This window comes from Parus major, chromosome 1 (assembly GCF_001522545.3).
Source record: "Parus major isolate Abel chromosome 1, Parus_major1.1, whole genome shotgun sequence".
NCBI lineage: Eukaryota > Metazoa > Chordata > Aves > Passeriformes > Paridae > Parus > Parus major.
In genome coordinates, this window is record NC_031768.1 from 61,986,408 (window position 1) to 62,012,030 (window position 25,623).

The window sequence follows — 25,623 nt, forward strand, 5'->3', positions numbered from 1 at the left end:
AGGGGGGGTGGGGGGGAAGAGAGGGAAGGAGGGAGGGAGGGAGAGAGAGGGAAATGTCACCCGGAGCCCGGGCCCGCGGGGGAGAGGTGGCGCGTTAGAGATGTGTGTGGGAGAGAGGGAGCGAGAGAGAGAGAGAGAGAGAGAGAGAGAGAGAGAGAGAGAGAGAGAGAGAGAGAGAGGGGGGAGCGAGACCTCCGCTGGCCCCGCGAACTTGTCAAGGTAAAGGCGCCGGTGGAAGGGAGGGGGGTGGATAGGGGGGCACGACAGCGGATTTTGGGAAGGTAGGGAAAGGAAGCCCGGCTGGGGGAGGGGGATGTGCGCCAAGAGGACCTGAGGAAAATATGAACAGCGCCTCCCCCCCGCGCCCCCCCGCGCCGCCAAGGACCCCCGCGGCTCCCGCTGCGCTCAGGTTGCAGCCTGACCCCCCCTGTCCCCCCCCACGGCCGCGCACCCCGCCGCAGCCAGAGGAGGGTTGGGAGCGCTCGGCGCTTGCCCGCAGCGCGCGGGCCCGATCCCGACTGGCAGCCGCCGCTCCCCATCCCCCTCCTGCCGCCGCACCGGCTCCGGGAGGCAGCGCCCCGGGGCCCCCCCCGCCGCCCCCCGGCCGGGCTTGCGAGCAGCCCCCGAGCGCCGGAGCGGGGCTGTGTAGGCTCAGAGCGGGCCCGGAGCGCGCTACACTGGTCATTGCAAAAAAAAAAAAAAAACCAAAAAAACAACAACCCAACAAACAAACCAAACCAAAATCCCCCCAAAAACCCAAACCAACAGAAAAAAAACCAAAACAAAAAAAAACCCACACCGAAAAAAAAACAAAAGAGAAAGAAAAAGGCAAAAAGCCCTCTCGGAGGAACTTGACGGAGCGAGGTTCAACTCGGGCAGCGCTCCCGCCTCGACTGCGCTCAGAGCGCTCGGAGCGAAGGCGAACTTTCATTTTCACGCCGCATCCTCCCCTCCGCCCCAAGCTGTGACTGATCGTAAGGTACCTGATGGCCGGGTTAGTGCTCCCACCCGCGTTTCAGGGATGGGGAAGCCGAGATGGAGGTTAGCGAGCTGCCGAAAGCCGCGGGGGGAAGGCAGGCTACAGTGCCGCCCGAGCCACTCGCTGCCTGCACTTGACTTGTGCCTCATGAAGGGTCCTTCCCTGGGAGCTCCGCGGACCCTGCCTCGGCTGCAAGACCCAGCGCATCCCTGCCAGCCGCTCCTCGGGCTTTCTGCCTTCAGCGTTTCGGGCTTTTCTCCTAATCTGATGCACATTTTAGAAAGAGAAAGGAAAGCGGGGGCCTCAGACCTGAAAACTGTTGTTCTTATGACTTAGGGGAAGATTTTTCAAAAGTACATAATGGGAGTCTGGGAGCTCTGTTCCCACTGACTTTCAAAATCTTCCCTTCACGTCTGTGAGCAAGTCCTCTTGAACTCGGTTGGACTGCTGGCAGACGAGCGCTAGCAGGCTCAGGGCCTAATGCTTTTCATGATTCCACTGCTCCCTGCTAGAGCTGCACTGACAAAATATAAGCAGAACAACTTTTGAAAGGGAGAGGTAATTTCTCTCGCTTTTTTTTTTTTTTTTTTTTTTTTTTTTAACCACTGCCACAGTGCAAAGCACCAAGCTTTTGGGCTCAAAGAGCTTAGACCATCATGGCTACGAAAACTACTGCGGCTCAGAGAGTATGTAATTCTGGAGCTCCTTAAGGAAAAAAGTAGTGCGATGCAACATGTAAGTAATCACATAGCTAATATTATGCATTTATGTTATTTTCCTCTGAATTGAAGTTTGGTCTTGCTAAAGAAACTGATTCCTAATTTTTTTAAACCAGGTTCTCAGTGAAAATGAGCCAGATGACAAAACTTCAGATTGTAAAGCCATTCTATTAAAAGGAGGAAATATAAATGATTTGCAGTATATTTACTTTTTTTTGCTCTTTTATTAAAATTACTCTGAGCAAAATTTTCATGAAGTGTGCCTTTCAACTGAAAAGAATTATAGTACATATTTTCTGATTTTTTTTTTCTGAAGGTTATGTGCCTGTGAAAAGAAAACTTTACAGTAGAAATAGCAGTGAAAACAGTAAAGAAAAATATAAAATTATGGTGTTGCTGATACCACTTCTCTGTACTTAGATTATGTCTAGTTTTGCCCTAAAATAATTCTAGTTATTATTTTTCACCTGTTTTTCCAACCCTAATATAAAAATAAGATGTAGAAAATAGTATGTCAATATTCTGTGATACACTGTTTCCATGATACATGGTACTCTCTAATATCAGTAGGACACTACTGTCCTTTAGGATATCATTCCTAAGATTACCCAAAGGTTTTTAATGAAAATGAAAATTTTACATCCCCTAATATCTAGTACTTGCTCTCAGGTTCCATTCTTAATGCACATAGGCCTCAGTTCTGTGCAGACTGAAATGTATATTATTATGTGCAAGCACACTGAACAGCTCTCTTCGTTATTATGCTCTTGTGTTTTGGGCTTACAAAGCTAATAGTGACATTACATAATCATTATTCTCAGAATTACTTAGGACTGCATAAAGCTTAAGCCTAATGTAATAGTCTTAGTTTACACCTTCTATCCATATCTCTTAAATAATGCACAATTTTAATAATTTGTAGATCAGAATAGGTAAATAGTTAACTGAGAATTAGAACAAGTGAGAAAGGCAATTTCTGTGGTGTAAAAATCCATGTAAGAGGAGGTGGCTATTGCATTCTTTAGCTGTAGCATCTGGGAGAGGATCATCAGTGTGTTTCCTCAGTGACTAGCCAAGCCAAAAAGTCACAGCAGGAACACAGCTGAGGACAGAAGGAAAGAAAGGGATTTTGAGCCTCACCAAAAGTAATGTCAATCCTTTAGATCAAATTTCCATCCTAAACAAATTGGACTCATCAGAGTGGTGGATGTCTTATCTGCTGTGGTAGCAGATATGAGGTTAAGCTGCAGTTTCTATAATTGACTCCTTTCTTCATGCAGTTCTCATTACAGCGCTATCTGAACACCTCCTCATAGTGCCTGTCCTGCACTACAGGTTCTTCTCTGAGAGTGCCATTAAATTGTCAGAGAACCTCCTCATACACTAATAAGTGAAGTGACCAGCATTTGTCATATTATCTGTTCTTTTGTTGCCAAGGGAAGAAGCACGTGCAATTGAATGTTTTTAGTTTATTGTATCTGTCTTTTCTTCCATACACATTATGTCTTTATGTTGGTGAGGTAAGGCTGAAGTAATGTGTTTTGCTCTTCAAGCAAGGTGCAGTTAGATTTCTGATGGACCTTAGGCCTTTGGCAGTTTCATTCCTTAGACTTTCACCAGCCCCGAGAAACTTCTGTCTGTAGAACTTTTGACTTTTTTTCCCCCACTTCTTGCATAGCTCCTCTTATGTCAGACAAGAGAAACTGTTGACAGCTGTATCCAGCCTAGAGACTTAGAAGGTACTTCTTTAGGAATCCTGGGTTTGTGCCCTGGAGAATCCTGAGACCCCGAATTTGTACATTTAAAGTCTAGAGAAAATCAGTATAAAGAGAGGCTTATAATAACCTACATTGCTGAGATGACATCCCCCCCAGTTTCCTGTACTTGGCGTTTCCTATATGCAGCAGGCTTTGTGCTTGGATATACTGGGTTGTTTAGATCCAGTTGAGAAGTGGCAAAACCAAAGCAAGGCACTGTTTTGCTGAAATTCTGACACAGAAGCTCATAGCTAGGGATGGTTAGAAAGCTGGAGGCTGTCTTCTGGCTCAGGCATGCATTACTTTACAAATTACCTTGCTATGTGTTTTTAAGATTTATTTTACAACTATGAGGATTAGAGGAATTTGTTGTAATGAAAACTGGCATTGTGTCATTACTGTGTAACTTTTTAGTTAGATTATTTGGCTTGCCTGGGTTCTTGCATGTTATTCCATTTCATCTGGAAAGTTCCTAGGTGACTTAGACCAGTTGGGGGGCACTAAGGTACACCCACATGATTGTAATAATTGCCACAGCTACATATTGTTTTTCTATTCGGTGTTTGTATTGTATATGGACATACAGCTAGTGGATATTTGAAATTTTTTCTACTTATTTTTCCAATTTGAGCCCTGCCTTGCCCCAGTGCTCATCCAGCCTTCTAGAACCTTGTTATAGATTCGTCTAAGCTTCTCTTCAGGCCTCCCCTGTTCATTTCATATCACTTGAAGTTTAAAGTTTCAGTTTAATAACCTAGTAACTGTAGTTGGGCATCCTCCTTTATGTGTGTTTTGCTTTCTGCTGTAGCCATTCAGTCTCTAATTTACCCTGTCAAATACAGAATTTGGAATTCATTGCTTTTGCAATTTTAGTCTGCTTGCAATGATAGAGGTTGTAATCTAGAAAGGACTGAAGTGGACAGCATTTGCTACTGTACAATGGAAAGAGAGTTTTGAATTTGCCAGAATAAATCTGATCTAAGGATGCTTCTGTGGACTGTAAGGACTGCAAGAAGTATGTGCTGGCTAAGGACATGCATATACTTTATTAGATTTCCTATGAACTTCCACATGAAAAATAAAACTAGCTATTTTTTCCTTTTACCTCCTGAGTTTTTAATAGCAAACCTTCTATTTAGATTTTTTTGAGCCACTAAAATGTTCAATATAGCATAAAGACTAGTGGTGTAGTCATTGAAAGGTTGGATTTCTATATTTTGTTAGCATCTTATGGTATTGACTCTAACATATCTATAGGCCTGACTCATAATAACAAACATATCCCTGAGGATTTAAGAAAGGATTTGGTATTAAACTTAGGTTCTGTGGTAAAGTTTTGCTTAAATGCTCTAACTGTAACTTATAAATGTTTTAATACTTTTGTGGATTTAATGGTTGCGAAAAATTCTGGCTTGGTATCTGTGAAAAACAAAGCCCATTCTTTATTCATGTATTAATTACAGCAGAACAGTGGCCAAGTGATCTTCTCAACAGCACCCATGAACTTCAACCTTGAACGGAAGAAGACTCATCAAATGGTGAGAAAAGAGTGTGGTTGTCATGACTTTTAGGGATGCTCTATTATTTTTTCCTGTTTAGCAGTGATTCTGTTATTATATAGGTACTGAAGTTAGATTTTGGTAGGGTAATTTCTGGGACCATAACCTAATTTCTCCTCCACACCCCATATTTCAGCTGTTAATTTTTCAAGCTTTGCTTTATTCCTTTTTGTCTTTAACTTCAAAAATAATCATTAGTGATACACTGAATTCATTAGTTAATTTCTTTTTACTTTCTTTAACCTTAGTCCTGTGCATGTGCTTACCTCTGTTCACATGAATAGTTTTATCAGTAGCACTACTTAGAAGCGTGAAGTTCAGGATATATGAAACTGTTTGAAAGGATGAAGTTTAAATTTTGCAGATGTGTATGCCTGCAACTAAATAAAATGCTACTGAAATGAACACATGAGTGGGGGATCTGAAAGTGCTTTTAGCTAGTATTAGTTTGTTTGCTCTTTTGCTGTACAATTTGTTTCTTTTAAGACTGATGCAAGATGTTAATTTGCTTCTCTAGTTTCCCAGTTTCTGGGAAATTTTTAACTCTGAGCTGCACAACATTGATAAAATTTCAGTAGTGCTCATCATTCTCCTGAGAGGAACAAAACATTATTTTGTTTAGCCGTTTTGTGAAAAGGTGTCTGAATTGAGAGGAACTATTTCTCTATTTCACTGCCTTAATCAGGTCTTTAATCCTACTCATAAGGATCACTGGGTAATGATTTTTATATGTAGGGATTTATTAAGCATAGATCTAAATAACAAGGAGTTTCCTTTCTTTTAAAGATATAAATAAAGGATAGAATATTGGTAGCAGGGGCTTGCTTGTGTAACAATATGGTTGTATGTATGTATGTTGTAGACTTCCTGGTAATTTAGACTGGTGACAGTTTAAAATAATGGTGGACAGAATTCAGGAGATGGATCACAGTGACTGAAAGTTCAGAGAATGCTGAGTGATGTCCCAGACCTTTTTTTGGTATGTCAACAAATGGCTCAATTTCTGTTTTCCTGTAGTAACTGTATTGTAGAGTAAGGAGTAAAGGGGACAGAGCCCTATTAGTGGCTTATGATTTCCACAGTTTATCCTCTTGGAATATGGGATATTAAACCTGTCTCAGCTATTTACCAAACTGGGTTTGGAAGCACAAATGTGTTTAAATAGCCAAAGGAGATGCTGAGCCCTTTATGCCAACATCTGAGCTACACCTTGTATTAAGAATTACTTTAGCACTGTTATCAACCACTAATTTAATCTTTGTCAGGGTTCTTTACCACTTTGTGTTTTAAAAACAAGGTTTAATACTTAAACCAGAAAGAAGCAGCGGTTTTCAGGCACAATGGATAGAGATGTAACCCAAACGTAATTTATTTTTAATACAGATTCAACAATCTGTTTCTTTGATCTTTCTCAGCCATTTTTCTTTAGTTTTCTTTTAGAGAGCTTAGATTAGATTAGATTAGATTCTTGAATTAACTCTGAGCATTTAACTATCTGCATTCTCTTTCTCAAATAATTAATCCTGCACTTAAATAAAAATACTTGCATGAGTATGGGAGAGAAGAGCCTAAATCCATGTGAGTCCCTTGCATCTTGTATTTGACTTTGCCTAATTGGTACCCACTGGGCTGCATCCCAACTAGCACCAAAGTGTGAGTCTGAGTTTTATTAGGGTAAGGAGCTGAGGCTCAGTTCTGAATGTGTTTTTGATACTACAGACCTAGTGAAAGATAAAAATAGGATGTAAATTAATTTCCAAATTTAAGCACTTCATTAGTTGCTTAGCTGAGCAGGGTTTAGCTACTCCAAATGCTTAAAGTTAAATAGTTGTAAGGTTTTCTTAAGGCATTTTTTAAATTGATGTAATTCTTTTACTTTGACAGAAGAAGAAGAAGTAGGCCAGTGTAAAACAGTTTTGAAAAGCTTGTTTTCATTACCCTGCTTAGAATATAACTTTGTTTCTTTTGTTCCATCCTCTTTTGGTTGCATCACTTTCACTTCCCTGACTCTTACACCTGTTGTGTCCTGCTAACCTTTCCTCTTACGTCCAGTTTTCTATTAACTTTTCCACACTGATTATTCTTTGTCTCTCTTCTTTTTTACTGGAATTTTAGAGAGGTCATTATACTTTCCCAGTTTCTTTCCTTCCTTCATCAGTTCCTGAAATCCAGAAACAAATATACCCTTCTGATTTCAAGTTTGCCTTTTTAGTGAGAAATACACAAGTTAAAAATGTAGTGCTGTATCAATGGAAAGGGTAAACAGAGCATTGTGGATGCTATTTATAGAAAAGGAACTGGGTTTTACATATTATTAAAAACTATTCCCTAATTTGAGATATTGGGATCCAGGCAGTAAGACCAGGATTTTAAGGTGATGCTTTTAAAATCACTATGCTTATTCTAAAAAAAAAACAAAACAAAAAGCAATCAACCCAGCCAAAAATCCCACAAAAGTACAGGTATACTGAAGAGATTGATTAGATTTGATGTGTCTGTTTTATTGAACTGTGTATCACTGAACTTTTTTTAAGCCTTAGGAAAGACAGTATGGAGTTGGAAGAGAAGCAGGGATCTCCATGAAGGGCAGTCAGTTATGGTCATGGTAAGTTTAAAAAAAAAAGGTATTTTTGTTTAATTTTCACCTTTATGAAGCAACCTGTATTCAGGGCCTTGTTCACCTTGCAAAATGAAGCCAGTTTTATTGAAACAGTCTCTACATTCTCAGGATTCATTTATGCTATCACTATGTAACAATTGTGCTCTGTTGTATCTGACTTTGTGGTGTAACTGCTGAATGAAAACAGTAAGTGACACAAAAATAATTATTTTCACAGTGATTATGCTACACTGTTTTCATGCCTAGGTTCTGAGCAAAACAAGATACACAGGGTCGTGTTATCTCTTAATAACTTTCAAATCCACTACTTAATTTCAGCTGTATTTGATAAAGAGGTAAAGGTCACAAAGTCGAGTTTCTTGACTGAAATTTAGCAGCTGTGAGTAGAGAAGGGACTCAAATTAGTGCCCCCAGGGCAGAAAAAGCTGCAGACCGTCTCAGAAATTTTCTGTTCTGTTCAACCTGTTGCCTTGCAGGTCGGCATGCTTGGTTGGTCTGCCAACCAACACCACGTGTAGCTCAGACCTGGCCACAGTGTGAGCTGCCTCCTCCTCCTAAACATCAGAAGCTGAAATTTAGAGAAATTTGTTTAGAAGGGAATGGGAAAACAGCCAGGCTAGCTTTGGCACAAGTGTGTTGGTGGCATCTATAAGCATGCAGGTAGGTAACTAGACTTCATTACTTCTGCTAGCCTTGGTTTTTCCAGGGCCTTCTAGTCTCCCAAAACACTTGTGAATCATTCCATGATATGGTGTCTTCTATACCTGGATTAAAAAAAAAAATGTTTTTCTTGTCCATGTCAGAGAAGGGAATTGTTGAGACAGCTTCAGTATTTAATTTTTCAGTTATTTGGATGTTCGCTCTGAGCTATTCCTTAGGCTGTCAAAAATTGTAAAACTCTGTTTTCAGCTCTCTCCTGAAATTGACTGTAATTTAGACTGCAGCTATATGTCCCTGACCCATACTACAACCTACTCTTTTGGAACAGTGCAGAAAATATGCATTGTATTCCAATTAACTTCCTTTGTGAAGAAAGATGTGGAGTTAGATACAGGGAGAGAAAACAATATTAGGATCAGGCTTCATCAAGTTAGCACAGTGCATTGCAACTTAGGAAATGTGGTAGCTGCATGATTTTGTCACCAAAATTGTGACCAAAAAGTCTTGTCTGCCTATTCATCATAGTCAGTGAGAAATGGGCAGATTATTCTTGGCAGAAGTGCTGTCTACGGTACAGGCTGAGGTAGGCACACTAACTTGGCATATGTCTGATATTCTTAAATTTTCTGTGTAATGTTAGATGTGGGTCAAGATACAACACTCTTTGAACAGAATTTAGTGCTGTAGCATATTCTTTAAAAATGGTTGAATTTCTCAGAGTAACAGAAGCCTAAAAGTCATGCATATGAAATGTAAAATTTGAAAGAAGTAACATGAGAAGAAACACTTCCAGTTCAGTATCATAAGGTAACTGTCTTGAAATGTCAAATTTAGTTTACCAGTTGAAAACCATAACCTGGTGCCAAGGAACAAAAACTTGTGATATTCTTTTCCATTTTCTGCTAATTTTTGTGGGGTTTTTTTTCACAAAATCAAAGCCAAGAAGAGAACAATTAGTCATTACAAAAAAAAAACAAACAAAAAACAACCTTCAAACAAACTGCATTCAATTTTATGAAACTTTTGGGTTGTCAGACTCTCAAATCATTTCATTTGGTCCCAGCTTTTTTGTTTGTTTGTTTTTAAGTATCATTGTTTCTGCAGAGCTGTCTGTATTAAAGGAATGAAGAAATGTTTTTTTGTATGTTTCTAGGATCTATTGGTTCTTAAAACCTTCATCAGCAGTAGTCTTGCCTAGTGTCATCACTTAAATATTACTTGATGAAACCTATGACTTTTAAATAGTTATAATATATACAAATACTGTAATTTATAACATTTTCCTTTTGAAGATCAACATAGATGTGTTTTTAATAAGAAGAGTAAGGTCAAATAATGGATGTTTAGTTTTTTGTGAACAGCACAGTGGTGGTGTATTCCTGTTCAACACTATGTTGTATGCTTCCTGTGTTTTAAATGGTGTTCACAAAGTCCTAAAACTTAGCAAAGTTTTCATAAGGATTTTTTGTTTTAAAAAGCTGCCACTTTTTGGTTAAAAATTACTAATTCTAATTACTTAGTAATTAAACTGCTTTTCATTATGTATTTTTGAAGACTTTAGTCGTGGATGCTATTATATGCAGTCAGATAATTTGACAGTCATGAAAACCTCAATAAATTCACAGGCCTATGCTGTGTCTCTAAAAGGGATGTAGTGGGGGAGATTTTAAGAAGGTTGAAGCACTAAAAAGTGATTTGCACAATAGACCAAAGAAACTAGGATAATTAATTTTTAGAAAATAATAATAAAAATTATATTTCAAATAATATCAGTAAAAGCTGCCATAATGTCCTGTCACTACATGTAAAATTCATAAGCAATTTTCAACCAACATTCTTTAAAGAAGGAGCTAAAAATTCCTATAAAAAATGCAACTTAAAGATGTATGGAACTCCTTTATTATGTGCTAAATGCTGTAATAAAACAGTCTATCAGTAGGTTTTGCTGCGTGTTACTAATTTTATTTTTTTTTTTTAATCTTGGTGTTTTTGCAGGTGTGTGGAGGAACAGGTCCTGTTCTCGCTGTTGTTACTCCCACATAGACAGACTCTGTAATTGATTATGTGTGGGTAGGGCCCTTTTGAAATTCAGGAGATTCTGCAGTAGTGCAGGGTTCTTTTTGTGAAAGTGCAGTTGCAAGATCAGGACCCTACTGTGACTCCTTACTGTGCATTCTGTCACTGTCTCATTGATTGTACTGGAACCTGCCTATTGGGATAATGTAAGTTCTGCTTTTCCCCCACTTGTACTTTAGATGTGAATTAATCATAAAGTATTTCTAATTAGAAAATTAGTATAATTTACATGCATTCTTTTAATTATGTTTTTTTGGCAGTACCAAATACTATATTCCTCAAAACTTCTTAATGGCACTGAGGCTTTGTGGATAGTTGGTCACATGATGAGAAAATTCAGCTGTAAGTACATCAAAATGATTGACTTTTTCAATAGTTAGTCTTTACTGATGTTGGCAAACTAATAGTGATAAAAATGTGAATTAAGAGGTTTGACTTATGTCAAATTACTTCAGTTCTCTTTAGAAAATATATACAGAATACCCATTAAGGATTTTATTATTCTTAGGTAATTCACCATGGGACCCTGAAGTTCTTCCCTACTGCAATTAGGTAGGGAGTTCTAAGTTGTTTGTTTTCTTTATTTTCAGAATGGTGTGTCTCTGATGTGCTCTGTGTTTTGACTATAAATTTCTGAAATTTATAGATCTGTAAAAACTCTTTATACCACTAATGTTTGTATAGATATTGCAAACTGATTTACTAACGTAATTGTCTTGCTGGGTTGAATATTGAAATGTTAAATAAATACACACTTATATTTGTGTCAGTGTACCTTGGTTAAATTGAACTGAGCTGGCATTATGAGTGAATTTGATCATACATGCTGATTAGCTATAGTCTTAGGCAGGAACCACATATTACCCATATCATATGTCAGTGGATTCACCCAAAAATAGCTATTAATATCTATGCTTGGGTTAAGGAGGAAGTTCTTTTCCTGTAGCTATGGGTACAGTCATTGCTTTGACTCCTATTTTTATATACAAATGAGCAAAAACTACATGTAGGTGTTTTCCCTGTATAACAAAAGGGGCATTGTAAACTCTGTGCCCTTTTTTATGATGTTGTATTTCCTTTCTGGTATTTGAAGTCAAGGATGTTTTCAGCTGTGTCTTAATATCAAAAAAAAATGGAAGAACTAGAAACGTTACTGAATTTCTGGATCATTATCAAGGGGCTGTAAAAGTCTGGAGGAATTGTGTGTAAGGAAAATTAGAGATTCTTTCTCATGAAGCAAGGACACAGATAATAATTGATGAGTAAAGGTTAAGGAGCACAGGATTATTTTTATTGCTTGGCATAAGAGCAGCATGAAATTAAAGTAATTTGAAGAAAGAGCGAGACCAAAAAAGAAATCAGACTCAGATCAGAAGTAGACTAGAGAGTCCAGTTAAAAAAAAGGACAAAAACCAACAACAAACAAAACCAACAAAACCAAAACCCTTAATATGCGTTTGAAAAATATACCTGAGAGGAGAACTAAATGGATAGCTACTGGTATTTTTCATTGCAGTGAATATATGTTAGATTTAAAACTTTCAGTAAATGCTTTTCTTGAAGTGTTTGGTTTTCTTCTGCTGGAGAGGAGTATAAGAACTTTGAAGCATTAAAGAAGACTCAGTGACTACTAGTGAATTACATTATGAATTGGGGATTCAAGATGACAGAATGAAGAAGAGAAAACAATGGGTTTCTAAATAAAATTAGTGCTAAGCAGAAGCCATAATTTCTTGTTCAAACACAAATCTTAATGATTTTGAAGTGCATCACCTTCAACAGTGCTCAAACCACAATTTTGTTGTGTTTATTACAGGATGGGTATTTTCAGAGTTCTCGTTTAAAAACCTGAACACTTATTCTTTTGAGACTTTTGCAATATAAAATGAAATTGAGATTTTTCAATATGACATGAAATCATGATTTCATTTCAGAAACTGAAGTGTTTCAGAACACTGAATGTTTCATTTTGCATAAAAAAATCCTGATCAATGTATTTTCTTTTTAATATGTTTAGACCTATATGTTTGATGTTTTCACCTTTTAGTCCTATTTGCCATATATATTTTTAATTGCAGTAAGTTGGGTAAAAGAAAGAAAAGCAGAGGGAGTTTAGGTGATTTCAAAAATACCCCTAAACACAGCTTTGTCTTTAGATCAGAAGTGCCTCAGAACAGATCTAATTTCAGAGGAGAAAAGGAAGGAAAGTGGAATGCCAGTGAGTTGGGTATGAGGAATCCTTTGCATGTTTCATCTCTATCTGATTTTTTCTCATTACCACTGAGAGGCAGATCACCTGGGTGTGACTGCTTCCCCTTCCTGTGATCACAACTTCCCAGGACTTTCAGGGAGATAATGTTTGGGCACAGCTCTGTTCTTCCTGCAGCAGTGCTGCTACAAATGTTTGGAAGAGAAGGAACTCTGATTTGTGTCCTGCTGTAACCAGCTCTTCAGCATTCACTGCTGCTTACCCCTGTTGTTGAGTACCTGATCTGATTGTTTCTTTGGTTTAACTCATGCTGTGGTGCATTAAATTACTGAAACCAGGACAAAATATTGAATATCTCAGGAGCTGAAATGCCAAACTACATCAACAGAGTAAGTTTCCTTCTGTACACTGAGAAGGAAGAGCAAAGGAATGTGCCCGAACATTCAGTGTGTTGTTTTAAGTCTATGAGGTCTTTCCCTCTATTGCTGTTTGCACTCTGCTTTTATGGTGACTGTCCTGAATGTATCATGTCTTTATTTCCATTGAATGAGGCACTGCTCACATTGTAACATCACGGACATTGTTTCTCTTCAACCCTTGAAAGTCAAAACATGGTAACACAGATAGTTGTAACCAGTTAGCAGTAAATGTGACACGAAAGAATTTTCTCATTTTGCAGTATTTATAGGAAAAACAATGTTTTATGTATTTGATATACCTCTTCTTTTCCAATCCTAAGCAGATTTAATGCATGAAAATTTTCTTCAGCAGTGCCTTCAGTTCTTTATTTCCAGTTACAACTATTGGTCTTTTGTTGGTAGGTTTTTTTGTATTTTGGTGGATGCCCTCACAAAACCTCTCTGGACCCTTTATGAATGATACCATCATGCTGTCATTTGTTTTGTCATCAAATCTAGTATAAACCTGCATTATGGGAATATTTTTCCAGTCCTAAAAGGATAATAATTCTTCCCTGTCAGCAGGTTTTTCATGGATCAGGTCTGTATTAGAAAATCTTTTACTTTGCCTTGACAAAATGCAGTCTTGCCTTGCTCATTAGCTAGTCAAAGTAGCTGCTCTACTGTAATACCATTTTCCAAAACTACTCCTTTGCTATTTTCAATTTCCTGCTTCATTTTAAAGCAATAAAGATAAGCTGTCTTTATTTTCAAAGCTCATCAGAACTACTTCTACCTGATACCTCTCTTTCAGTATCAAGAAGTTAACTCTGGTTTTGATCAACATATGGTGCCAACTTCCATCATTTGGTCATTAAATTTTCAGACCTCACTGAATATTTTCTCCTCAGCTGCCTCTCATGTATTCGTTGACTTCTTCATAAACAGAAGTGTTCACTATCTTCCCTCTAATTTTTTCTAAGAAGTTTTATGTACTGTGAAGCTTTAAGCAATCCAGCTTGACAACAGTTATATCGCGGGTGTATTAATGCCAATGCGTATCCTAGTAGTACTGTGTCATTGCATTTGGACTCTTTCATAATCCCTCTTTTGTCTCTTTATGTAGAATTTAACCATATCTATATTTTGTTGTTTGTTTATTCATGACTCAACATAATACAAAGTGGCCCACAGTGAGGCCTTCGAAGATGCATGATAATAGATAAATAATAATGAATATACACTGGATGCCGCAGTGTAGCTGTTGGATTCTGTTGTGCCTAATGCCACATCATGATTTAATGCAGAAAGAAGGTGCTCCAACCAGAGGCCTCACAAAAGGAAGTGAGTTGCAGCCAACAGAAAAAATGTTAGCCCCAGAGGCCTTCTCAGCTGTCAAGCACAAGTCCATAGCTACTGGCATTGTGTTCTGAAAGCATCCCTCTCTTCTCTTCCCCCCCAGCAGTACGAACAGATTCTCCCTTCTCGTGTAAGGAAGTAAATGCAAATATCAAAGGTCTGCAGTGTATGCAGAAGGACCTCTTACGCTTTCGTAGCATCCTTGGTGTATTCCATTCCTGACATAGCATCTCTTGGACACAGAAATCTTGAATGACCACAACTGTGCCATTCATCAGTCCTTTTCTCAAATGCCACTTGATGTCTGTCAGGAAGGAAGCTCCACTAGTTTTTATTTGGTATCTTGGCACATTCCTATCTCATAGTGCTTTGCTTCCACTGTGCTTCAAAAGTAATGAGTCTTCAGAAAAGTGGTAAGGATTAATTCAATTGAGAGTTCCCCAGGTATGTCACCCTCTTTCTGTAAGTGGGTCTGCATGTAAGCCTTTCTTTTAAAGGCACACTGAAATGTCAGTGTTTAGATTGTACAGAGATGATGGAATGTTGAGTGCCTGGCTGATTACTGACATGGTAGATTGGACTGTGCAGACAAATGGTGCAGTATGTACCAAAGAGAATATAGTCCAATAGTTTAATTTTATCAGAATAAACCGCAAAATGTAGCTCTATATGGTTCTATGGCTGAATAGGAGAACTTTAGTAAGAGCTCTGGGCTAGTTGGTGAGATGGAGGCAATTGCTGTGAAATACTGTGGGAGACTGGGGAGTTTGTACAGCCCAAAGTCGTAGCAGCAGTTCTTGGTTATATATGTATAGACTAGATAAATTTAACGTTAAGCCTCATTAGGCCATCATGCACAGGCTGTGTATTTAGATATCATTGAGCACTAATTTTTGAGCAAACAAGATAGGGAATCCAGAAGGTGAGAGACAGCCCTTGATTTAGTCTAGATCAACATACAACAAATAACTATGCAAGAACCATTCAGCAGTGAAATAGTCATACTCAAGTTTGTCATACTTGTAGGAGAAAAAAAGATTAAAATAAAATTTTAAAAGAAGTCCAGTCTTGTTTAAAAAATGAATTGTGTACTAATGAAGACACAATTTAAGTAAATATGAAAAATACATGTGGACTTTGTTTTCTGATTCTAACCTGATTAAGTTAGACTTTTCCAATATAATTCAGCAGTAAAAGAAGCTTCTAGAAATAATTTCAGGTTTTTAAAACAGCGAAATCCAAGCAAGCAAAGCAGAAAAGAGCACAATTCTGGGCAGTGTTGACCTAATATGAGGTAGAATAAAAAGATTTTGAAATGCAATGGGCTAAAAATCTAAAAGCCAAGCCCTATCTTTCTCCAGTGTAAATTTTGCTAGTAGGGAGGTGAGTTTAATAGATAGTTGTGGTTAAGGAGAAAGACAAAGCCATTACAGAAAGAAATTGAACTCATTGCACCGGCAAGGTTTATGACAGAATGATTAGGGACATCCCCAAATAGGAGTTGTTTTTTATAGGGAATAGTTCAGATTTGTTATCTCAATATAAAGTATTTAAACAAATTGATTGAATAAACATTAATAAATTGCCCAATAACATACTGTTCATTCAGTAGTCCTAGAAAAATTCAGAAATTAAATTGGTGAGCTAACCATGAACTGTGTTGCTTAATCCGGTACTTAAATTAGCCTTGATAACGGAGGAATAGAAAGTAACAAATGTGACCCTACTTTTAAAAAGGGTTTTAGGGATGGTCATGGACTGATGGACTAAAAAATCAGGCTACAATGACAGACAAAATGCCAGTGATATGATAAAACATACAATTAATAGGAATGTGGATAGGTGTAATAGCAACCATCATGGCTTTTGTATTGGTAGCTTTGTCTTAGAGCTTTGCTAGTTTTTTGAAGAAGCCATTTTCAGATGCCCAGGAAAAAGTGACCCAAAAGTTTTTTAAAAGTTCTGTAACTGAAGACTGTTAACAAAATAAAGTAGGGAGTCACTTAAAATTCTTTGTGGATTAGTAAAGGGTTAGAAGATAAAGAACAGTATAGCAACTAATGGGCAGTTTTAACACTGCCTCCTCACAGAGGTTTATACTGGCACCTTTGCTGTTCCTCTACTGGCACCTGTTCCTAAACAATCTGAAAAAGTGCAATTGTAAAGATTGCAGATGATAAAAGGAAAATATTCACAGTTGGAGGCAGACCTAATGTTGACCCTGGAGAGCTGCAGAAGGATCTCACAGCAGGACGTGTGGTGATCCAGGAGCCATGGCTGTCACAGTGGCCAGATATCGCTGACCCCACTGTTCAGTCAAATCCATCATCAGAGAGAGGCAGTGGCTGTTGGATTACAGAAGCCATCAGCCCATAAACGGTGAGCTCAGCAGGCTGTGACCAGTCCTGCCACTCAGGAAGGCAGGGACTTGTTACTGTTCTTTTTAACAGCAGGGGCTGCAAAATGAAGAGAAGATTCTTTTTCCCTGTTTTCTCAGAGTTTCATAACCCCAATGAGCTTAAAGTACATGTTTTGAACTTGGAGGTCCTGCCTGCTACCTAGTGGGATATCACTGTTAAAGTGATAGGTAATGTCTTATTGCGGTGAGAAGCCAGGGCTCTCAAGCCACCTTACTGGTGTTTGCATGGATTTTTAGCAGCTTCTTTTAATTTCTTAAAATCATTCTGGATCTGTAAATAGAAGTTTGTTGTCCTCATTGATTGATGATAAATTTTAAAACATGAATCAAGTGTATACTGCTCCCATTTTCTTAAATCTGTAGATTTTTTTTATTGTTCCTTTTTCTAGCAGTAGCAGTATTATCGATGGGCAGATCTGTTTTACATCTACTGTTCACAAACCTGTGGGCAATGGCAAATGCCAGTTTGCTGCTAATTCAGAAGCTAAAAGCACTCACAGCCCTTAAAATTAATCCCAGGGGAAATCAGATAAAGAAGCAGAAATGTTTCACGCAGTAACCAGAAGGTCTGGAGGGAGGGATGGAGTAGAAGATATCATTGTACCTTTGCAACAGCTGGAATGGTTTCCAAGCTGTTGTCTGCAAATCCCTGGTGGACTCCAAGGCTAGGGTGAATTGAACATGTGTTTGGCTAAAACATAACACTGCTTTAAATAGTGTTTCCAATTAAAAGTTTTATCAGATGGGTGTGTGGTGGCTTTTGAAAATTGCTGAGAGCTGATAATGATCTGTTGCTCAAAACTAAGTGGGAACCAATGTTCTGGAGTGTATGAAAAAGTAGAGAGCACTCCCTTCCTTCTCAGTTTTAGGTAAGTTATGTGCCTCTCCATAAGAAGCAACAGCAAGAGCTCCCAGAAGGGAGTCAGGAAAAGCAGTCTGGCAGCATTCATCCTTCTGTCCCCATCACATCTTCCCCAGAAACAGAAATATGGGGTTCTTGCATTGTCCTTGAATATCCCAAAAATTCTTCACTAGTCCTACTTTTCATATATATTCGTTACTAGTAGATTTAGTTTTCTGATAAGTATGATTTTTCAAGTCTTGGGTTCTCATCTGACAAAAATAAACTTGTCAGCTCCTCTAGATTACAATATATATCCTTCTTTGAATTAAAATCTGATTTCTCATTGCTAGAAAAACAGACTTTAGATTTTTCCGTTCTGTCATTATAATTGGGCGTACACTTTCCTTACAATTATTAACATGTCTTATTACCTGTTCGTTACTTTTTCAGAAATCCCAGTTGTATTTGACCAACTTCTTTAAATTTATTTCCCTGAATGATAATTTTGCATTGTAAAAAGTTTCTTTGTTCTCATATCATGTCTCTTATTACTTTTTTCTTACTATTGAAAATTTTCCAGCATCATAAAATATTTTTATTATTAGTGCTTGTAGTTGGCCCTGATAGTTTACTTCTCATTGTCCTGAGTACCATATAAGCACATCCATAAGTAATTTGTAGAGATGTTAGCTTTTCCAGCCTTCTGAGCATATTTTTGTTAGGAATTGTGATGTTGTCAAATTTGAGGTACACCAGACTATAAGCTGTATTCAAGTGATACAAATATATTTATCTTAAATAATAATTTTTCTGATCTAAAATCACTATAATGTGTTTTATGAAATTTAAACAGAATACTAAAAACAAATACTGACAGTTGTTTTTTTTAAAGGGTAGAGCAAGTTAACAGGTGCTCTGTTTAACCTTTTTGTGTTCCATTTTTCTTACTCATGTCTTTTGATATAAATGTGGAAATGAAGTGAGTTATGCTTGTTTTTATATTATCTTGCTAAATACCTGTTGCTAGCTTACATGATTCTGATGTTGTCTTTGGTCAGGCTTTGAACAAGCTGAATATGAGATTGAGGGGAATCTTTGCTTTGTATCAGAAAGCAACTTTTAAGGAAGGAGAGAGTGACTTCTGCTACACTGTGGAAAAAGGTGGTTTCCCGAGTTTACCTGTGAGTGACAGGACAGCAGGATTTATGAGTCCAGGCAAGGCATATGGATATAGAAGCAGTGATGGGGTGTATGGTTAGGTCTGAGGATAAGCACACATGAATGAAAAATTTGGGATAGGTATCAGAGAAGGAGTTTCAATAAGAGTTGGAAAGATCACACTTGAATAAATACACTTGGGTCAGTTGAAAATCACTTTTACTAGAGAACATGGCTACAGCTCTCTGTCTGACTCTAGCTCATGCCACACTTGTTCTAGTTACACCTTTACCTGTCTTCTGGAACCTCATCTTCTTCTCCATGACCCTTCTGCACGTGACCCTTTTAAGTGAAAAACCTACTTTCCTGCTTTCACCAGGAACAATTACATGCAAAAGCACAAATGGTCCTATAAATCCTTTACATCTAAAGCTTGTCTTCTGTCTCACTATACTTTCTTCAGCCTCCTGTCTGTGGAGTTCTACACTGCAGACGCAGACAGACAAATAAATCACAGAATAGAATAATTTAGATTGGAAAAGGCCCTTAAGATCATCAAGTTAACTATAAACCTATCAATAAAAGTCCACCACTAAACTGTGTCCTTTAGTGCTGTGTTCATGTGTCTTTTAAATGCCCTGGACAGCCTGTTCTAGTGCTTAACAACCCCCTCAGTGAAGAAATGTTTCCTAATATCCAATCTAAACCTTCTCTGGAACAACTTGAGGCCATTTCCTTTTGTCCTGTGACTGGTTACCTGGGAGAAGAGACTGACCCCCACCTGGCCCCTCCCTCCTTTCAGGCAGCTGTAGAAAGAGATAAAGTCCCCCTGAGCCTCCTTTTCTCCAGGCTGAACAACCTCAGCTCCATCAGCTGCTCCTTGTAGGACTCAAGATCCAGACCTTTCCCCAGCTCTGTTGCCCTTCTCTGATGCTCCAGCACCTCCTTGTCCTCCTTGTAGCGAGGGAGCCCCAGACTGAACACAGTGCTGGCTGCCTGGCTTCACCAGTGAACACAAAAGGATTCAAATGAGATGCTGTGGAAAGCTGGCTGCACGGTAGTAATGCTTCTCCTTTACAATGTACACTTGGCATCTTCTCAGAGTGGGACAGGTCCCATCATTTGAAATCTGCTGAGTGTAGATTTTATTTCATTTATTCCTTTTCCCCCTCCCTGTAGCACTCATAAGGACATGATAGAGTTTTTTCCACATGATGAGTTATGACTTTTAGATAATGTTTGTCTTACTTTTTAAAAAGTGGATAGAAAGTCTTGGATTTCTAAAGCCTGGTGTCTTTGCATTTTCCTGTGATCTATGATCTTTCTAAAGTAAATTAATCCAGTGTACTATTACATCTACTGGTGTTAAACTGAAGTTTATGGACAGCGGGATTGCTTTTCTTAATTATTACTTTGCAGATCCCTAAAAAGTTGTTTATGAAGACTAAAGAGTCTGCAGAAAACTGAAATCAATGTCATAGGATGTCCCCTTAAATGAAAGGCATTTTTTTAAATGTGGTGGGATTTTTTTGGAACAGATATTTTCATAAGTCTTAAGCTTTTACTTAACAGTTTTCCTTCTCAATATTGATTATGATTGCATACTTATGTCTGTGACTAAACTTAGCTAATGAGATACATGGTTTCTGCTTAAGTTTGGAACTCAGTAATTAATAATCCTGTCAGCACATGACTATACAAATAGATTATGTACCAAGATCACCATAACAATAGTAAAAAAAAAAGCATACTTTTGGGGTGGGGGGTGTTGGTTGGTTTGTTTTTTTTTTCTAAGAGGGTACATTATTTTCAAAGGAAACTATTGTGTTTCTCCCTTGGTCAGATTTCTATACTGAATATAGAGATTATTATTTTAGTTAGTCAACACTGGTCCCTAAAAATTTGCTTTACTTTTATTGTTTGTCATATGTCATTTTATCTTTAAAGACTTGCCGGAGTTCATGATTCCTGAGAAGTAACCCCTTGAAGTTCTGGCACTATCTTCTACAAAGTAACTTACACTGAGCTGGCTTCCTGTTACTGTGTCAATGAAACATCAAATGTTGATACTATGTGTGAAACAACATTTGATATTATGGCTGTTAAGCTACTTTAAAAAATACAATACAGATGGATTTTATGTTTACAAGACCTGGCATTTAAAAATGTATGTCATGGATGCAGGTAATAAATGTTGTTTATGAATTGTTACAGGATAGAAAATACGTATATTTGTGTACAATATGCTAGTCTTAGCTCTCACTATTTTCATCTCCTAAATATCTTATATAAGGTGGTTAAAAATATTTAAAGATATGAATAATTTCATTTGTTGAAGGATTGTGTGCAGAATTTAGAATGGCTACTAAAGGAGAGAAGTGGGCATGCCCTTCTCATAGCAGCTAAACATGAAAATAAGTTATCAGAGAAAATGGTATAGTTCAAATTTATAAAAATCATTATGTTTTGCTGTATGAGCATGGCCCTTTACAGGATGGTGATTTCATTCTAAGGTTACAGTTATCTAAATAGATTCATTGCTAAACTTTATTCTAGTGTTTTTATACCTTTGCTGGAAATCAGAGAACAAAAATACTTAAAATTTAAGTTATTGATCTTCAGCCATGCTAAAGCTTTCAGAACTTGGTATTTAACCCCAGGATTGGATCTGTAGCTCTTTTAAATTCTGAAATTTCAGAAACTGTGCAGGTGGGTAGGAAAAAGCAAAGGAAGAAACTGAAAGGGGGAGAAGGAAATTATTCTCCTTTACAGAAGGAAAGATGAAAAAAAACTTAATGAGCATAGGAGAAAGAATAGGATAAAAGAGAGGAGTCAGGTGAGTATTTCCAGTAGTATTTTTTATATAGTGCTCAGATATGTTATGCTTTGTGCTTGCATGGAAAACAGAGTGAGACTTCAGCTTTCTAACTGCTGTTCTGAGCTGTATTTTACTCACTGTGCATTTTTATTTTAGCACCAGCACTTCTAAGGAAGGCTTGCAATTGACTTTCAGAGCCAACCTGAACCACAAAATTCATTATTCCGCTGAAATGATGACTACCCCAATGTTTGTCTTCCCAAGTTAGCTCTTAAAAAACCCACTATTAGACATGGAAAAATCAAAACCATTTTTAAAATACATATTTCTGATAATTCTAGTCACTAGCATTTGGGAAAAGGCACAAGCAGGCACGCAATAACAGTTAAGAGTGTCAGAATTTCTGTGTAAAACCTAATTGTAATAGTACTGAAATTGAAAATAGAAACTGCATTAACTGTTACTCAGCAGGGCTAGGCAAAGTCAACCACTTCATATTCAAATTTAGTTGTAGAACAATGGATTACTTACATTGGCACTCATTACAGGTTAGACATCAGCGTGGATTTGATCCATAAGCTGTAATAGAATAAAATAAATTAGGAAATTGCAAATACAAAGTTTCATTCCATAATTTGTTCATGGATGTGCTTACTTTCTGCATGATTCCCATGAGTATATTTAGTGTTATAGCAAGAGTATATGTTTAGGGAAATCCCACACTTTTTAAACTGAGCAATTAATATTAATTAAATATTCATACAGTGACTATAACTTCTTGAATTACCATGCAAAAAACCCTTTTAACTACAGAGATAAGGATCTCCCATTTTCATACCTTCACTCGGTGGTACGCATAAAACATTTTAACTGTTCACCTTAGCAACACTTCAGTGTAACTGAGCCCTGAGCTGATGTATGGCAGAGTAACATCCCCTCTAAAAGGGACAGAGAGTGAAAATGGGTGGGGCAGGGAGAGGCCTTATGGTGCCAGTTCACAATTAATTTTGGAATGGTAACATCTACTTTTTGGAATGTAGTGTATTAATTTCTGCTGATAGAGATAGGTCAGCATAAGAACTATGCTATAAATTGCTGTGTGATAGGGTTCCCATTCCTGTGCCATGTCTGTCACTGGGCAACAGTTTATAAGGGCACCCAGTTAAGATAGGAATACAGAAAAACTAACATAACTGTATTCTTCATGTTCTTTCTAAAAGGAAAATGAAATTAAATGCAGACAAAACTTTTAGAAGTTCTAAATAAGAGACTTTTTGGTCTATTTTATAGTTAAGCCTTTGCCATTATGTTGTTTTGCATTGATGTTACACTATTTCATGTTGCATGATTCTAGAATGGTTTAGATCATGTAAATTGATCAGTGCAAATTCCCATTCCAAGTCTATTTAAATTTTAAAGATGTCTTTTTAATTGCATTGTAACTGGCAACTTTGTGTTGTCCTCATGTAATAGGCAGTATCAAGATGACTGTAATCTGAAATAGTCATTACTGGAAGACCACTCCAGTCCCAGGACTATGTCTCTCAGACTTTCCACATTGACAAGGAGGTGCTAATGGTGAGCACTTCTGTCCTTTGGTGTCTTCCAGCCCCCAGATCACTGCCCAGGAGAAAAGCTCACTTTTCCATCCCCTTCTCTGACTATTTATGCTTTGTTACTGAAGTTCTGTAAGCATAGAGTCTTGGCTCTGCATCTGGGCTGGCAAGTCGGTGAAGGTGATATGAAGAGGTTGTTTCCACAGACCAGTTCCACACTGAAATTTCCTGCACTGATTGGGCTGTATACCAACTTTAAAAGCAGCCCTTCACTCATGACTCTTTTATTTAATTATAGTTCGTTTAAAATAACCATTATAAAATGTGTTCATGATCATGACATTGTATTTCAGCATTTTTTCACAGCAGCATTTACTGTATTTAGTAACTAATTACTGAAATACCAGCTGTGCCATTTTAAGTATCAGTTAAATATGATATTTAATGAATTGTGTCTTAAAGTTTGGAACAGAGAATCCTATTGATGCTAAGCTTAAATTTTTATTTACAGCAGATAAACTTAAAGCCTAGTAGTACATAGTTAGTTCTAACAGAAAGGCAAACTTCCTTTTATTTGCGTCAGACTTCATTTTTGGGCTCAGTGTAGTGCACACAAGTACTGTTCAGTAGTAAAAAATATTATGCAGCACAAACCTATTACATGTTCTGTGCAGATGAAAGTCATTAGTACATTTTCTTTGTTCAGATTAAAGGAAGTTGAAAATATGCTGAATCACTTATTATTTTAATCCAGATGTTATCCATAAATATTCATCTTGAAGGTAAGATGCTAGCTTCATAAATACCTTCTGAACTTCACAAAATTAATTACATTTCAAGTATGTGATTCAGAGTCTAAGATTCAGACCTTAGGATGGGATGAATCGCCCTCTGGAGGTACCCATTTTAGTTTGCTGACTTCACAGGAATCCTGCTCTGAGCTGACTAATTCAAGCTAAAAGTTAAGTGACCTGTCACCTTCACTGAGAAATAACTGAGCATTTCATGCCATAGTAGATATTTTCTTTAGACCTCATTAAGAATGGCTGCCTTATTCCTCACCTTTTCTGTCAGTGTTCTTGTACTGTTTCTAGTATGAATAAACACGATTGTTGCTGTTGCCATTTCCTGTGTATTGTTTTTTCCTGTCCTTTCCAATCTTGTTATCTTATCTTTCCCTGTTTGTGGTTTGTTTTTTTTTTCTGACTTTTTACAGCTGCCATCCTTTCTGAAGCTTTTCACTTGCTACCTCTCTGACAATCCTGCTTTCCATGTTGAAAGTATTGTCCTAACTTCTGATGTGGAAGAATGCTGACCCTTCCTTTGATGCTGATACCAGTATTTTCTTGACTGATAGTACTGTAATGAAGACATAGAAAAAGAAGAATATGGCACTCATGAATTTTTTTATGGTTTGAGTTGTCAAAAAATATTGTTCTTCTGCCTTCATATAAAATGTGTTGGTTTCCCAATGTAACTGTAACTTAAAGATGTTTGTAGAAATGTAAAATGAAATGTGAAGAGTATAAAATCCATATTAAAGACATAAAAGTTTAATAAAATATAGCATTAGTCTTTATTTTAACAAATGAGTCCTACATGGCTCACTTGCAAAAAGTGGGGTAGACTTACAAAGCTGTGTACTGGTAAAGTCTGACTTACTAAAAGATGAAGTTTCTTTTTCTGTTCAGTAATTATTAAAAGGTCAAATTATTTTTTTTCTCCCTCTGGTAATATTTTCTTGGTTATACCTGTTAGAGATCTCTCCTTCTCTTGAGTTCTGTCTTCTCCCTTTTTTTTGGTTCCTTTTGTTAACCTATGTTTGTGGTTCCTTTCTACACTGGTCTCTCTCCTAATTCTTTTGGTCCAATACTGATCCCTTTTTTCTCATATGTTTGCATCCATTTGCCTAGAATATTGCTTTGAGCATGAACATATATACTCAAGAATATATTTACTTCTAAATGCTGGATGGATCTGCTATTTTAGGACTTCCAGTAAAGCAGAGAAGAAACTTAACAATTCCTGACAGCATTTTAGGTTTTTTTATTCTACATGTGCCTTCAGAGGATCAAAGTACCTTGCTTTCTACATCAATGGAATAGTAACTATAGACAGAGATGAACATTCCTGTAAAAATAAAGACTTATGGTACTTGTTCAATATAGGAATGCTAACTTAAAAAGAGCTTGGTTCATCTGAATGAAACCATGCTGTGTTCATAAATGGTATGGCAAACGTTTTCAGATTTGTTTGCATATAAAGAAAAATGCTATTGGAAAGAGCGCTTTGTATTGATAGCAATATAAGATTGAATTTTTTGAAAAAGACAAGTAAAAGGTTGTATAAAATCAGAATTTTTGAAAATCATGCTCAGCTGTAGCAGAAATACTTAATGATAGTTCATTTTTTTTATGTGATAGATACCTACATATTTTCTTAGGTATACTAAATATTCTTTAGATAATCTAAAATATTTGGATTGCAGTAAA

At 37.3% G+C, this 25,623-nt stretch overlaps 2 long non-coding RNA genes across 34 annotated transcripts in view; one reads left to right on the forward strand and one right to left on the reverse strand.

Moving 5' to 3' along the window:
- Window positions 1–22,154, reverse strand: part of LOC107200815 — a 50,850-nt gene extending 28,696 nt beyond the window's left edge. For all 16 annotated transcript variants that reach the window (XR_004497764.1, XR_004497756.1, XR_004497770.1 and 13 more), the window contains exon 1: window positions 22,107–22,154. This is a non-coding gene — a long non-coding RNA (uncharacterized LOC107200815). The remainder of the gene's footprint in view (window positions 1–22,106) is intronic.
- Window positions 1–25,623, forward strand: part of LOC107200774 — a 91,389-nt gene that overhangs the window by 1,318 nt on the left and 64,448 nt on the right. For 4 of the 18 annotated variants that reach the window (XR_004497746.1, XR_004497742.1, XR_004497744.1 and 1 more), the window contains exons 1-9: window positions 139–219; window positions 1,594–1,714; window positions 4,919–4,993; window positions 7,549–7,619; window positions 8,111–8,294; window positions 10,290–10,516; window positions 10,631–10,712; window positions 10,879–10,922; window positions 12,527–12,597. This is a non-coding gene — a long non-coding RNA (uncharacterized LOC107200774). Of the gene's footprint in view, window positions 1–138; window positions 220–812; window positions 980–1,593; window positions 1,715–4,918; window positions 4,994–5,876; window positions 5,994–7,548; window positions 7,620–8,110; window positions 8,295–10,289; window positions 10,517–10,630; window positions 10,713–10,878; window positions 10,923–12,514; window positions 12,598–20,704; window positions 24,689–25,623 lie in introns of those variants that run through there. The other 14 variants (XR_004497741.1, XR_004497736.1, XR_002001425.2 and 11 more) reach the window with 14 other exon arrangements.